At 45.9% G+C, this 12,895-nt stretch overlaps 1 long non-coding RNA gene across 1 annotated transcript in view; it reads right to left on the reverse strand.

Moving 5' to 3' along the window:
* Positions 1–862, reverse strand: part of LOC119361291 — an 11,313-nt gene extending 10,451 nt beyond the window's left edge. The window contains exons 1-2 of the long non-coding RNA XR_005172874.1: positions 401–862; positions 162–301 (exon numbers count right to left, since the gene is read on the reverse strand). This is a non-coding gene — a long non-coding RNA (uncharacterized LOC119361291). The remainder of the gene's footprint in view (positions 1–161; positions 302–400) is intronic.
* Positions 863–12,895: the final 12,033 nt, after the last annotated feature.

The raw sequence follows: 12,895 nt of genomic DNA on the forward strand, positions 1-12,895 counted from the left end.
GACCAAGAAACTTCAGAAAACCTGAAGAAGCAAACAAGTGGTAAATGTTATAATATGAACAACTAAAACGATTTGACAGATATAGTCTATGAATCTCAGTTCATGTTGAAATACAAATTATTCCATAGCATTTTGTGACAAAATTCAGCCCAGCAGTCAACCTATTTCCCTCGTGAATCCGCCAAATTAGTTCTTGACAATCAATTCTCCGTGTAACTAATAGGATACTCCTGGATACCCAAATCAATAGACTCCAACCGGTCAATCTTCAGCACCGTCCAAAGAGTCCTGCTCTTGTGATCTGATGGGGTAGCAAAAAGAAGCCTTATGGTGTAGCACAAATACAAATACGCATGATGGTGCAGGGAAAAAGAGTGAGGAGTAAAAGGATGGGGGTGACCTTGATGACGACGGCGGTGAGGAAAGGTGCTAGAGCGGCGGGCTTACTGCTCCGAGGATTTGTCCGGGCCTTCTCCTCGGGCTGCTACCGAAAGAAACGATTTTATCCGCCTCGGAGATGGTCGCTGGGACGCCGAGACGACAGGGTTTGGCGGAATCGCAGCCGGAGAGGGAGTCCACGGCCCTTGGTGGCTCGCGTCGGCGCCGTCGCAGGATCCGGCAACGGCACCACCGGATCAAGCCGGAATTACTCCTCCCGTCGAAAAAAAATCGATCTTTTCCGGCATCGCCACCACCGGATGAAGCCGGAATTACTCCTCCAATTGATCTTTTCCAAGGGAGGGAGTACGGGACGGGGATGGCGGAGTTTGGAGAAGGGCACGGGGACGGGGATGCGGCGAGGAGAGAAGGAATCGCGGGCCGAGGAGGAATCGGAGATGGGGAGGAGGCGTCAGGAGGTATTTGCGGGTTTCTTTTTTATTATTATTATTACGGATGTCGCGACATCTTTTCTCGACGGACAAAAAAAATGTCATCAGGAATTTAAATATTTAGGCTTCCTTAGCGAGAATTCCAGAAATTCGTTCCACACAGGAATCGAACTCTGGTTGTGGAGGAGTGAGACTACTACCCCAACCATTGGGCTAAAGCCCAGTTCCCGTTTAGTTTGCTTCAACGCATGTATAATAGTTTTAAGCTATTTCGTATTTGTGTTCTTCTCTTCGTTTAGCCACATAACAGTTTCTTTCTTTTTCGTTTTCTTTTGAGAATCACATAACAGCTTTCTGAGACATGCATAGCTTAGCTGTACTGATGTTCTATTGCTAGCCCAGCCATGTATGAAGTTATAGTCCTTGGCTCTGGTTGGTCGACATTGCGGGCTTAATTTACTTTTGGATGAAATTTTTTGATCAAGCTCTTATTGTGTGGAGGTTGTTTTGAAGTTCCGGTCCTTTCGAGGGAAGAAACTTTTGCTTTTGGTTTTGGTTCTTCAAGCAACACACACAAACAACACTGGTAATTGGGTATACCAAACAAAACCTATGATATGTAGGACAGTAAAACTGAGTCTAACTTCAGCCCTCTCACGCACCGAGTGTTTCTGGCCATCTATTTTCCGTGATATGGGCGTTCCTTACCATCAAATATGCTGGGTTTTTTTACTCCCACCACACATTTGATTTCCTGGCCCAACTGTCCTAAAGGTCGGCTGCTCCAGGGGCAAAATCTGAGTCCTCTGGTTGCCTGGGCCTTTTTCCCCGGCCCAACTAGCAAACCACTCATATCCCACCCCACGAGCGTTACTGAAGAAAGGCCTACCAAACGATCACAGTCGAGTTAGAAAAGAAATGTCTCATGAACCCTAACAGAGGAGACGCCCGGAGATGGCAATCCATATTCTCGTCAACCGCCACCGCTACGCTCGTCCGATCAACCTCCGCACATCACCCCGTCGTGAAAAAAGATCTCCACAGTCGGTGGAGTTCCCTTTCCCATCCCCATGACAGCCGACGAACATGGAGCGACCGACAAATCTATCCACCTAGGCGAGGAGGTGTGACTTACAGTTAGGGCGCATCGTCCCCGGAAAAGGACACAAGTACTTGTCTACATCCATTCAGCTTCTCGATGAGTAGCCTAATCGATTGATCTGCACATGCTTAATCGAAGGTACAAACTGTTGTACGCATTGCTTTATTTTCCCCATTTTGGTTCCTTCTTTTTTTTTGGTTATTTGGTTTCATTTGTTCTAGAATCTGGCTCATGGCATCGGTGTGGAAGCTCGATTTAGTCGATCTGTTGATTTATGGTGGCACAAAGGTATGCGTCTTGTGAGGTTCTATCACCAATTCAATGATGATTGATTGAGAGTTTAACCAGCCATTACTCATAGTATAATGCACCGGATGTCGGTTATTGCAGGTTTGTTACAATTGGGGATTCATAATTTTCATTCCATTGGGCTTGCAGGTACGTGGGATAGAAGCACATCTGAGAGCAACGATACGAGTCAATGGGATTGAAATCAATGCATGGGAAGACATTAACGTGACGCAATGGCCAGTACGGAATATTAATATGCCAAAATCCGATGAGACGTCAGTCAACAATATTAGCTTTTGTTTTTGTTTTAGATTGTTAATATCTGAAATGCTGATCTAACAACATAAAATGTTGCAGTTCTTGTTGTGCACTGTACATGCTGAAGAACATCGAATTATTTACGGGAGTAAAACTGAGGTTGCAATATGACAAAGTACGTAGAGTAACACCTAAAATTCTGTCATTTTTTGAAACATATGGAACGATACTAACATATCCTCGCATGCAGGCCTACATCGACAAATTCATAAGAGAGCTACCTGTTGTGCTTGTCGATTCACCCTACAACAAAATGAAATACAGGAGTAGGTTCAAGCAGTACCATGCTAGGCAATCGGATGCAGCTGCGGTTGAAGACGACGAGGATGCAAGAAGTTAGTCCAACATTGTGGTTCATTCTTACATGTGGAGTGTACACTTGGCCATAAAGTGACAGAGTAGGGTGTGGTTGGGTTTTAGTCCCGAAGAAGGTTTCCTAGCCGTGTTCTTAGTCCATTGCACATGAGTCAAGTTGTAAAACTTTAATAATATTGGTTACTATATTTTGCTTGAAATAAAATTGGTCTCCACGGGATCTCGTAGAAATCTATATTTGCTTTTTACTACCATGTGATAGTAATGGTGCCCGGGGCAACCCTAGAAGAATAATGGATTATGATATGTCTATTTTCATACGAGAGAAAAAGGTACGAGCATTACAATAGCCTCACAACAGAAGTCAAAAATACTGCCTGATTCAACACACAATCCCAGCTATGTCTCGTAGGCAGGCCGCAAAGCCAAAAAATAGAGCATAGGATAACAATAGTAAAAGCATGTACCATAGGGGGCCTCTGCAGGTACTGCAACGCTGAATTGAAGCGATCACCTTCAGGAGCATAGTGGTGTGGCCATGGTACATCCATCCTGCCTCATGGAATCACATAGCATGTTCTGTCATAGCCCTGCAAAACAGAGGAAAAATTACTACTTGTACTAACCTTGTCAAGTGTGTGCATGTAACAAATGTTCGACATAAGTAAACACGAAAGAATGAAATGCAACATATGGAAGAATCGAATGGTCATTCCTTTCTCTCTGCTTTTTGTGAGGACCATTACTCTCCCTTTAACAAGGCTAAAACATCATAATAAGACTTAATAGCAATCTTGAAAAGGTGGATATCCCATGTGAATCTAATTTTTCATATAAAGCACATGCCAAGTCTGTTGATCCCAGTCCAGCAATTGCACAAGAAGAAGCGAGCATCATAAATATTGAGCAACATAAGCTATGAATTGTTTATAGTACATTCCAAAATTAATAGCTTATCATCTCTATTGATCTCCAAATCTCACCTATCAGCCAAATTGAAAGAATACATGTTGAATGCAACGATTGAACGTCGTAGATCATGCAGTTGGGGTTGAACGAATGGGGCTGGCCGTCGAGGCCGGCGGCCAGCTTCATCTAGTCCCGCGGAACATGATCCATACCCAACCACCTTGCCATCAGACGAGACGCATGGCCAGATCAAAGCTGCACCCATGGCTGAGAAATGATATGTAGAGGACACAAACAACCAATTGAGGTGTGGGAAAGAGGTTGCCTATAACCTTGTGGCTATAGGCACCCGCATGGAGGACTGGGAGGTGGGATGGCGCCGACTCTTCGCCGGCGGCCGCCGCGGGGAGGGCAGTGGGCCTCCTCTCGTGTTCGTTGAAAAGGTGGTGCGAGATCGCGAGGGAATTGGGGTGGTGGAAGGGAGGGGCCGCGACGCGCGGCTAGATCCTGCCGGCAACGAGGGAGGGAGGGGCCGCGATGAGCGGCTAGATCCTGCCAGCGAGGATTAAAACCGTAGTGGCGGCGAGGAATAAACCCTAGCGAACGGGATAAATATCGAACCGAAAATAGCCCTGAAATTCGTACCGAGAATACCCTCGAAATATTTGGGAGGGAAAATCAGATCAGTTCGAAATATTTTTTCTCCTGAAAATGCCCCTCGGGGTCTGATATAATACACGTGACATCAGCTTATTGCATCGGATCTGGACCGTCGAATTCGCTCCGACGGACGGTCCATATCGTCCGGATGCACTGTAAAATGACCCTTATTATTTTTGTATAACAGTCTTGATAGAAAATCCTTTCCAACAGAACGGTTGAGTGCAAGCCTGAAAAATGATAAAATCATGGATGGTACTTCCAGTAACATAAATCAAAATATTGTTGCAGAATCTTTTCAGTCTGCACTTCCATCCATGGTTAATTCCATCAAATATATGTCAACTTAACTAAATGCAAACATGAAATGCGAGATTATAGAGATTCATGCACAATAATATAAAATATGTAAGATGGTAACGGAAGAGGTACTCTAGCAAAAGCAGAGGTACAATGATTCTAGTTTCACAGCGAAATAGCAATGAATACATGACTATCAGGACGTGAGTAGTACAAAAAAATGAGCATATGAGAAGCAGAGATAATGCCACTTGTGCTGATGTGCATATAAACCTATCGAATTCAGACTAGGTAATAATTGGGAGGTACCTTAGCGTTAAGAAAGTACTTGTAAAAATTGTAGATTTGCAGGAAAAACATAGTAGTGACCATTGTTGAAGAAGAAAGAGATCTAATTATTCATACTAAGTATATTATTTTTAAGACACCAATTTGCATTACTACCTATAAAATAGGAATCCCAGGTTTGTTCAGATGAATGAATGTCCCACCACATATATACTTTAAAAGAACCGAAATCTCCTTAAAAGTTGACTAACATAGAAGACATGCACAAGAAAAATAACTCATTGCACAGGAACAGAGAAGTATTGGAATGGCGATGAGCTCAAATATAAATATAGAAATTTTACTGTGTGAAGATTTATATTTTTCTTATCTATTTTCAATGGGAATGTAACATGCACAATTTAGCACATAGTGGCAACTACAAAATTAGTGATCTGAATTAACTTAGAACTGAAGACACATGCTGCACTTTTAATCAGTTCATGCCTTTAAATGCCCTAGTGAAGAGTGAAAGATCTGATGCACAATATTACTATCTTTTAGAAAATAGCAGTACAGACTATGGGTATAGATATACATAGCCATGATGCATGCATGTAGCACGTGATCCCAGTTTCATCCATATACTTATGTACACGTATTGAAAAGGCAGGAGTACCTGTTGTGAGTATCAAACCGTGAACGACATGAACAGAGATGGATGATGGGCCATTGTTGCTACGTTTCTCCAGCAATAAAGCATCAATCTTAGCAGCAGACACGGAGGTAGTAGTACCTACTATGTGCCTCCTGTAGCCAGATGTGCTTGCCGCCATCTTGTACATCTAGCTCCTGCAGCATATACGTTGCCATCTCACTATCTGCTGGGATAAGATGGAGAAGATCGCTCAGACTCTAAGACCGTCCACCCAGAGCCCGTAGTCTGGCACCTCCTTGCCTGGCTATAGCCTTGTAAGGTCCGAACTTGTTGGTTTGTCGCCGACGGCGTGCGAGTACACCATGGTGTACAACTCGCCGTGATGCAGCATCGCCGGTCGGTGGCAGAGACACTTGGCACAGGGTGCGCAACAACTCATGCTACTCTCCTCCAGCGTGTGGTTGTCGTCCCGTGGGTCCCAGAATAGTTACTCCGTCAGCATGTCAAGTCACACCAGTCCACATAATGGGGACAGATCGTCGTCCACGGTACCACAACACCACGATGACACAATTTGGTAGATTGTTTCCGAACACTATGTTGCTTCCGCATAGTTCCTCTGGCGAGAAGGTTGGTTGGGTAGACCTGAACACATAGGTACATAACCTACCTGATCAAACGTCCACTTGATTGATATTTGCAGATTAATTTTACTAATAATTCAGTTAGATCATGGAGAAAAAAGAGGAGGACCTAGAACCAATCTGATAGAAATAGAAAGGAGGACAACATCACGACATGGAGAGAAAGAAGAGAGAGAATGACAGATTGATTATGATACTACCTCAAAATCCATCATGTGGTACACCCTCTGCATGTTGACTCATCTCCACCAATCTGGAGATAATCACTCCATGCTTTTCACCATCCATGACTCTCTCTCTCTCTCTCTCTCCGAATAGGCTTGGGCATGACGTACGCCTTGGTTCCGTGGCCGAGGCACTGCTGATAGTCTCGCACCTGACCCCAGCGGAGTGCCAACTTCTCCCACGCCGTCCCTGTTATCTTTGTCATCCTGGTCAGCCTGCATCGATAGGAGAGCCCATGTCACGCATCAAAACATCTTCATCATCCGCACTTCTGGCCGGCGGCGCATGGGCGGTTGAACGGCAACCGGAGGCGGCGCGTGCGGTGGTTTTTCGTGGGGACGTCGCGGAGAGAGTTGTGCTTTTTAGATACCGAGGGAATTTTTTGTGGGGATATAATTGGGAGAAAATTACGGGATTATTTTTGTGGATAGCCACGTGATGTCCCATGTTTGAAGAGGTCCGATTTCCTAGCGTTTTTTCTCTTTCCTTTTGGTTTTCTATATAGAGGTTATAGATCGTATACATGCAAAGTTAAAAAAATAGATGTTAACCGTAAGTTTAAGAAGAGGGTCCAATTTTCCAGCATTTTTTTCTTTCCTTTTGGTTTTCTATAGAGATTACGATTGTATACATGCAGGTCTCTCACCACGGTTAATTATTTGATCTTAACCGTAGGTTTAAGATCCAAAGGTTAATTTTACGTGAGAATTAACGTGGAGGCTCGATTAGTGCTTCCAATTAGTAAATATAAGATATAAGATAAGATGGAGTGTTCGAGTCTACCACCAGTTGTTGCAAAATGGATTTTAGTCTCACTGAGATGGCCTGGCCAAGTTTCTGTGATGAAGTCGCTTCATTTCAGAATCATCGAAATGAACCGATCGGAATTTTTTAAATGTGGTCTTGCCCTAGCCATTGCACTTCAGTTGCACCGAGTCGTTCTGTTCGATCTCACGGAAAAGCCTAACGGTCAACTCTTTATGAAGGAAGGAACCAGCGAAATCACTCCTGTGAGTATTCGTCCCGTCCCACTCTTTATGGGGTTTTTCAAGTCTTTAGAGTATGAATGTAGTAATGAAGCCGAGACCCTAGTTTGTTCAGCTATTGTGGACTTCAGATTTGGAGTAGCACTTATCTATCGAAATCTTTCATCATTTACTTAAACGGTTGATTGATCATACATTGAGTACCATTTAACTGGAATTAACCGATGCAAGTCCAAGAAGGACTGGTCGGTGCTGCCAGCTGATACGTCTCTGTCGTATCTATAATTTTTTATTGTTCCATGCCAATATTCTACAACTTTTACTTACTTTTGGCAACTTTTTATACTATTTTTGGAACTAACATATTGATCCAGTGCGCAGTGCCAGTTTTTGTTTGTTGCATGTTTTTTGTTTTGCAGAAAATCCATATCAAACAGAGTCCAAACGAGATAAAAACTTACGGAGATTTTTTTGGAATATATGTGATTTTTTGGAATAAGAATCAACGTGAGATGATGCCCGGGGGGGCCATAAGGTAGGGGGGGCGCCCCAGGGGGTGGCGTTCCCTAGACCCTTGTGGCCACCCCGTAAGGCGGTTGGTGCCCTTCTTTCGCCGCAAGAAATCCAATATCCGTATACAAATCGTGTTAATATTTCAGCCCAATCGGAGTTACGGATCTCCGGGAATTTAAGAAATGGTGAAAGGCCGGAATCTGAGAGCACAGAAACAGAAGGAGACAGAGAGACAGATCCAATCTCGGAGGGGCTCCCGCCCCTCCGCCGCCATGAAGGCCATGGACCAGAGGGGCAACCCTTCTCCCATCTAGGGGGAGGTCAAGGAAAAAGAAGAAGGATGGGGGCTCTCTCCCCCTCTCTCCTGGTGGCGCTGTAATGCCGTCGGGGCCATCATCGTGTGACGGCAATCTACACCAACACCTCTATCATCTTCACCAACATCTTCATCACCTTCCCCCATCTATCTACATCGGTCCACTCTCCCGCAACCCGATGTACCCTCTACTTGAACATGGTGCTTTATGCTTCATATTATTATCCAATGTAGAAAAAGGGCCTGTTGTCCCGGTTCATAAGGGCCTTTTGTCCCGGTTCCTGAACCGGGACTAAAGGGTCGGTACTAATGCCCTGCCCCTTTAGTCCTGGTTCAATCCAGAACCGGGACTGATGGGCCTCCACGTGGCCTGTGCGCGGAGCCCAGGCAGGAGACCCTTTGGTCCCGGTTGGTGGCACCAACCGGGACCAATAGGCATCGACGTGTCAGCATTTCTGTGGCTGGGGTTTTTGTTTTTTTTGAAAGGGGGGGGGTTTGGGGGTTTTGGGGGGTTAATTTAGGTGTTTTATATATTGTGTTAGCTAGCTATAATTAATAGAGAGAAGTGTCCTCTCTTATGTCCGTGCTTGGTCGACGCTACGTACTATACATACGTATAGAGAGGACTAGACACGCTAGCTAGCTAGTAAGCAAACGAAGGAAACAGAAGATCGTCATGAACATATATGCATACAGAGAGAAGTGATATCGACCACCTCTCCTTCTCCGAGAGATTGGTCGAACAACAAGTTCTCGTATATCTATCCGACACTACCGGCTACATATATACAATAATTATCTCTTACAAATATAATCATACGGACTCATGGTCCACATAGTATTCTCCGTATTCAGCGATCATGTGGTCAAGAAAGAATGCCGCCAATTCCTCTTGAATTGCTCGCATGCAAGCTGGTGCTAGGAGTTCATCCCGCTTCCGAAACATCTAATTTGAAGAAGGGGGTCAATACATATATATATATATATATATATATATATATATATATGAATGAATGAAACTCAACACAAATGATGGTAATAAAATAAAATTGTGAATGTTGTTATTTACGTACTTCATATTGTTCATCAGTGTAGCCCCGCTCACAGGTCGTGTGGCGGATGGACTCGCAAACGTAGTATCCACAGAAATCATTCCCTTTTTCCTACCACAACCACTTTACAAGAAATAGAGGTCAATCAAACTGATAAGCAAGAATGCCAAATCAATAGGAGATGCGTGGAACATACTACTATAGTACTTACTTTCAGGTGTCTAAATTGCAGCTTCTTCGGGGGTCCTGGAACTTTTTTGGAGAATTTTTTCCAAACCCTGCCAGACAAAGAAAATAATTACTTGATATATCAGGAAATGAACAAAGTTGCTGCTATGGTGGATAATGATCGATTTAACTTACTTCTCGAGCATTTGAGTCATGTCCGCATAGTCCTGGGGATCTTTTCGTTTTGAGTCTAAGACAGTTACTAGTCCCTGCTCAAGCTTAATTTCTAGGAGAATATAGTGGTAACTGCACACACATGCATAACTCATCAATTACATTACTATAACCTTGACTAATATATATATAAGGGAAACCGAATACGCACAAGACAGTAACACTCACTTGAAGTTGTAAGGAAAGAGTATTATATCTTTGTTTTCATTTATTACCGACGATCGTAGCAAGTTGGCCTCGGTATCTGTGGCATGAAATTTAACCTGAGTTGCATCTATGAGATATGTGTTAATGAACCCAATATCACCGACTTGTCTTTTCTTCAATTCGGCGATCTTCAATCTGCATAATATAGTGAGGATGATTATAAATACGTGCAATGAAAGAGCTGAGCTATATAGAGAGACTTAATGACAGAAGTAGTACTACTTACAGACAGTAGCAGGTGACCGTTGTTTTATCGAGGGCCAATTGATTGAAAAACTGAAGGAACTCCTCAAATGGAACAGGCAACAGTTCAATTCCAACGAGGTCATGCTCCTTTTTAACTTTCACATACAAAATACTCCTCCCCCCAGAGTCTCTGCAGATTTTCAAGTACCAATCATGCAATCTTCGCATCATCATTGATAGAGATCTTTCATCTTTGACGAGAGGCTTCCCGTACTCGTATCTTTGTATCTGCACCTCCATGGGTTCATAATGTACATCGTCGGGCAGGTAATCGGCAAGATTGCTATAACCGGGCACCATCCTAGGATCATTACGACGTTGTCGCTAGGCACCTTGAGCGGGGGGCACGATTGCTTCGCTTGTTCGCCGAGCTGGGCAATTTGTTTCCCAGCTCGTCATTCTTTCAGCCTTTGATCACTGACAGTACTTCCCGACCGCTCCGCTTCGGCAAATTCCTTTCCAATAATGCACTCATAGTTTCCTTTCGGCGGAGACTTGGGTGGTTTTGTCAGGGCAGCCAGAGTGCGCTTCGCTTTCACCGGATCTACCTTCTCCTCCGGAGGTGGATGTCTCTTTGCTTTCAACCCTTGAAACCAGTCATCCACTTTGGTTCGCGCGATCTCGACGTTCTCCTCCGGGGTCCTCTCGTATGGTAACTTCTCTGGAGTCTTCAGAGAAGGACCGAATCTGTATGGCCTCCCGCCTCTGGCTGTACTGCTAGACGCCGGCCGAGCAGACAGAGTGGTTGTCTTCTTTACTTGCTTATGAGGCGGAGGAGAAGGACTACGACGCAGCGGAGCAGCCGGAGCAGCGGCAGCTCTCTTCCGCCCTTGCTGACGAGGCGGAGAAGGAGGAGGCTAGCTGCTCGGGCACATCGGCGCAGGCGGAGAAGGAGGCGGAGTGCCGCCACGCGCTGGAGAAGGAGCCGGTCGAGTGCCCTGATCGTCACTCACCGGAGGAGGAGGCGGTGGAGGAGGCGGAGTGCCCTGACTCGCCGGAGGAGGAGGCGGTGGAGGAGGCGGAGTGCCCTGACTTGCCGGAGGAGGAGGAGGAGGCGGAGGTGTCCAGTTCGGAAGGTTGATGAGCTCCTTCCTCCATAGGCATGGAGTCTTCATAGTAGACCCCAGCCTAGTCTCCCCTTCACCGGTAGGGTGGTCAAGCTGGAGGTCCTCAAATCCCTCCGTTATTTCATCCACCATCACCCTAGCATATCCTTCTGGAATCGGCCGGCAGTGAAAAGTTGCACTGGGTTCAGTAGGATAAACAGAGCCAACAGCCGCCTTGACCTTCAAATTCATCCATTGCGTCATAAGGTGGCAATTTTGAGACTCCATGATAGCATCCACGGGATAGCTGGCAGGAGCCGTCAAGGCATGCTCCGGCTAAAGCAGCTCGGTGGAAGCCACGCTGCTTCTCCGCTGAGATGGCGGGGTAGCTTCGGGGGAAGCTTTGGCAGTACATTTGCTGCGATTTGCTTCTCGTTCATCTATTGCTTGTACCCTTGCTTTGCAACGCCTGCATTTGGGTCTGCTGCACTTTTTTCCTCCTCTCATGGGATTTGTAATCGTCTGCATCCGGAAACCCAACCTTCCACGGAATGGAGCCTGGCGTGCCTCGTGTCCATCCAGGGTGCTCAGGATTCCCGAGGGCCATTGTGAGCTCGTCGTTCTCTCTGTCTGGAAAGAACGTCCCTTGTTGCGCTGCTTCGATATACTGGTGAAGCTTCCTGACTGGTATGTCCATTTGATCGTTCGTCCAAATTCACTTCCCTGTTACAGGGTCCAAGGTTCCGCCAGCCCTGAAGAACCAAGTCCGGCAATGGTCTGGCCAGTTAATTGTCTCTGGTTCGATCCCTTTATCAACTACATCATTCTCAGTCTTGGCCCACTTAGGCCGGGCTACGAGGTAGCCACTTGACCCCATGCGATGGTGATGCTTCTGTTGGGTTTCGTAGTAATTTCAAAAAAATTCCTACGCACACGCAAGATCATGTGATGCATAGCAACAAGAGGAGAGAGTGTTGTCTACGTACCCATGCAGACCGACTGCGGAAGCGTTGACGCAACGTAGAGGGAGTAGTCGTACGTCTTCATGATCCAACCGATCAAGTACCGAAACTACGGCACCTCCGAGTTCGAGCACATGTTCAGCTTGATGACGATCCCCGGACTCTGATCCAGCAAAGTGTCGGGGAAGAGTTCCATCAGCACGACGGCGTGGTGACGATCTTTATGCACTATAGCAGCAGGGCTTCACCTAAACTCCGCTACAGTATTATCGAGGAATATGGTGGCTGGGGGCACCGCACACGGCTAAGGAATAGATCACGTGGATCAACTTGTGTGTTCTAGGGTGCCTCTACCTCAGTATATAAAGGACTAGAGGGGGGAGGCTGGCCGGCCAAGGGAGGGCGCGCCAGGAGAGTCCTACTCCCTCTGGGAGTAGGATTCCCCCCCCCCCCCAATCCTAGTTGGAATAGGATTCCTTGAGGGGGGAAAGAGAGAGAGAGGGGGTCGGCCACCTCTCCTAGTCCTAATAGGACTAGGGGAAGGGGGGAGGCGCACAGCCACCTTGGGCTGCCCCTTTCTCCTTTCCACTAAAGCCCACTAAGGCCCATATAGCTCCCGGGGGGGTTCCGGTAACCTCCCGGTACT

This window comes from Triticum dicoccoides, chromosome 1A (assembly GCF_002162155.2).
Source record: "Triticum dicoccoides isolate Atlit2015 ecotype Zavitan chromosome 1A, WEW_v2.0, whole genome shotgun sequence".
Taxonomy (NCBI): Eukaryota; Viridiplantae; Streptophyta; class Magnoliopsida; order Poales; family Poaceae; genus Triticum; species Triticum dicoccoides.